Genomic DNA, 3609 nt, shown 5'->3' with positions numbered 1-3609 from the left:
TCTGGGCACTGTGGGGTGCTTCTCTTCCTCTTCTAGAATCCACAAATCCCTTTTCTGTTTTGCTGCTATCATCCACAACTGTCTATCACCACTATTAAGATATAAACACTTCTTTGCATGAGTCAGTATACTGTTTTTTATAGATCCTAGCCTCTCCCCTGACATCCTATGCCCTCTCAAATGGCCTCCTTTTTTAACACCTTAAGATCTGTCCAAACAGAAAAGGGTTTTGAATTTTGTGGCCTTAACTGTCCTCAAGAATCTCAAGTTTTAGTTCTGTGGCTGAGACCTGGCCTCTCCCTGTAGCCTGTCAGCTTGAAAAAGACCCATGGGGGCGCAGGCTAGGACCCTGAAAATAAACAGCCGCTGCTGCTGCCGCCTTCCCTCTACCTTCTTCAGGAACCGAAGCGCGGGCCCTCTTCGACGTCTTAGAAGATCTAAGTGCAGCAATGAGCAGCAACGAGTGTTTCAAGTGTGGACGCTCTGGCCATTGGGCCCGAGAATGCCCAACTGGAGGAGGCCGTGGCCGGGGAATGCGGAGCCGTGGAAGAGGTGGTTTTACCTCAGCGAGAGGTTTCCAGTTTGTTTCTTCATCTCTTCCAGACATCTGTTACCGTTGTGGTGAGTCTGGCCATCTTGCCAAGGATTGTGATCTTCAGGAGGATGAAGCCTGCTATAACTGCGGTAGAGGTGGCCACATTGCCAAGGACTGCAAGGAGCCGAAGCGGGAGAGAGAGCAGTGCTGCTACAACTGCGGCAAACCTGGCCACCTGGCTCGAGACTGCGACCATGCAGATGAGCAGAAGTGCTATTCGTGTGGAGAGTTTGGGCACATTCAGAAAGATTGCACCAAAGTGAAATGCTATAGGTGTGGTGAAACTGGTCATGTAGCCATCAACTGCAGCAAGACAAGTGAAGTCAACTGTTATCACTGTGGTGAGTCAGGGCATCTTGCACGGGAATGCACAATTGAGGCTACAGCTTAATTATTTTCCTTTGTCGCCCCTCCTTTTTCTGATTGATGGTTGTATTATTTTCTCTGAATCCTCTTCACTGGCCAAAGGTTGGCAGATAGAGGCTACTCCCAGGCCAGTGAGCTTTACTTGCCGTGTAAAAGGAGGAAAGGGGTGGAGAAATCGACTTTCTGCATTTAACTACAAAAAAATGTTTATGTTTAGTTTGGTAGAGGTGTTATGTATAATGCTTTGTTAAAGAACCCCCTTTCCACGCCACTGTTGAATAGGGATTAACGAATGGGAAGAGTTGAGTCAGACTAGGAAACCCTCTCTGGGTTTCTTGGATGTGATCCCATGCAGGAGGTAAAACAGATTCTGGAAGTGTCTTTGAACTTCCATAAGTAACTTTAATTGTAGTATAATGATGGCCTTGGATTGTCTGACCTCAGTAGCTGTTAAATAACATAGAGTAACATCTGTATCAGGCCCTACATAGAGCATCTAGTCGAGTGGGAGTAAAAAGATGTATATGCCTGTTAATGGCCATGAGAGAGAGAAATCAGGATCAAAACCTAAACAGTAACAACTCCGTCGCAATGTGAATGCTGGAGATACAGATGGTGAAGGCAAGATTTGGAATAAATTTTTCAAAAACTAAATCTAAAACCCAGAGTAAACATCAATGCTCAGAGCAAGCATAATTTGGAGCTATTCAGGAGTTGCAGAGAAATGCATTCAAGATGTTATTTTTGTATACTATATCACTTAGACAACTGTTGAGTTTCATTTGCTGTAATCAGTTTTTAAAAGTCAGATGGTAAAAGCAACTGAAGTCCTAGAACATAGAAATGTAATTTTAAACTATCAATAAAGCTGGAGGAGGAAGGGGAGTTTGACTAAAGTTCCTTTTGTTTATTTCAAATTTTCATTAATGTACATAGTGTAAAATGCCATATTAAAGAGGGGACTGTGGAGGACTGAAAAAAAAAAAGAAAGACCCGTGGGTTGATCTGCAAGACTCACTCACGTCTAATCATGTCTGCTCTCTTTGAGGACCTGTAATTTGGTTCTGTGGTGGTGACCTGGTCTTTCCTTGCAGACTTTCTGAGTTCAAACAAACAAAATTGTAAGGCTTGGCTGTTCCAGCACACCATTAGGGACTGTTTAGTTTCAAGTCTTTCTCCTCTTTCAAGATGCTGCTGTCTTCCCCTCTCCCAAACTCTAGATGTCAATTTAGGAACCTTGAGGGAATGAAGCACTATTAGCCATATAGAAATTGCATCCACAGAGTTAACCCTGAATTCCCTTTAAAAAAAAAAAAAGTCCTTCCCTCACCCAAGATTAAGGATGGTCTTTTCTTAGGAATCAAAGGGTTCTGTAAAGATTCCAAAGAGGCACTAATCCAAACTATATAGATCATTATAAATAGAAAGAGAAATAACACCTTCTCTTAGTGCCTTTCTTTCAACACGGGCTTAGCTTGTCTTTCTGTGTCAAAGAGATCAAAAGGATCTTATGGGCTCCCCTCTCTTACTCCTGGACTGTCCCAGAAACACAAATAAACAATTAGAATGGATCGATCCACATGCTTTATATAGGACTAGGAGGAATTTTCATAAACCCAGCACCACTCATGGGGTTGAAGTAGAAGTGTCCTGGTAGGAAATTTGCCACTGCAACCTAAGACCTAGAGTTATTAGATTTCTAACTAGCCTAGCCCAGTTAGGCTTTTGCGGGTGAAGTTTCTGGGTATCATTTGCTCCATCTTACCTCTTTCATTTCCTTAGTATTTCTTTAAATCCTAGAATATACTGTAACCCTGAGTATCTCTGGCAAAACTGAGGCAAAGAGAGGTTTTTTTAAACTGGAAAAGGAAGGAAGGTTAAGGAAAAAAAGGATGGAACACAAAGAGAATCATAAAGGAAGAGAGGAATGAAGAAACAAAGGAGAAGGAATGAGGCACATAAGGTTAAATATTATCAAAGCCTCCAGAAATTGAGAAATTGAGGAATTTGTCTTGTTCCTTATCTGTTCCTAGTACCCAGATACTACCTAATTCTTTTACCTTAAGGAATCTGCTTATTTGTGTCTGGTTATGTGTCAAGCTACATGTCCAAAGTAATAGAATGATGTACTTTTAGAGCTAGAGATTATTTTAGATAACATCTAGTCCAAGTCTGTTTATAGTTGAGGATACAAAGGTAGAGACATTAATTGACTTACCTAGGGTTACACAGCTACGCAGTGTCCAAGGGACCCAAACTCACCTCCCTTCTCATAAATGTAGGCTCCTTGTTCCCCTCCAAGTCACCCTCTGCGTCTCTTGGTGCTCATGGCTCTCTTCATTCCTTTGTGGGGCAGATGATGTTGCTTGGGGCCCTCTTGCCCCTGGACTCTGAGATTGTGTCTTGTCTCCCAGTCCTCTTCCTATTGTAGCTATTGCTGGACCCTGTGTTGTTAATTCAGCTTCAGCTGGTGTTTAGGGGTAGTTGTTCACTTAAAATGGATTCTGTCATGGAAGGGGCCCACTTCTCCCTCCTCACTTCTCACTCAAATCTGGTTGTGTCTTCCACAGCTCGTGCTTTATTCTTTCCAGGGTTGATCATCATGAGGATGCTTCCTGGGGCATTTGTGACCCTGGGCTGAGATGGGA

At 42.9% G+C, this 3609-nt stretch overlaps 1 pseudogene; it reads left to right on the top strand.

The window, feature by feature from the left end:
* Positions 1-386: 386 nt before the first annotated feature.
* Positions 387-1951, top strand: LOC138168957 (CCHC-type zinc finger nucleic acid binding protein pseudogene; annotated as a pseudogene).
* Positions 1952-3609: the final 1658 nt, after the last annotated feature.

This window comes from Petaurus breviceps, unplaced genomic scaffold, assembly GCF_028583685.1.
Source record: "Petaurus breviceps papuanus isolate PSGF00001 unplaced genomic scaffold, PetGlider_PUasm1.0 37, whole genome shotgun sequence".
Lineage (NCBI taxonomy): Eukaryota > Metazoa > Chordata > Mammalia > Diprotodontia > Petauridae > Petaurus > Petaurus breviceps.
The sequence above is the reverse complement of the archived record's forward strand: the minus strand, read 5'-3'. Positions and strand labels throughout refer to the sequence as shown.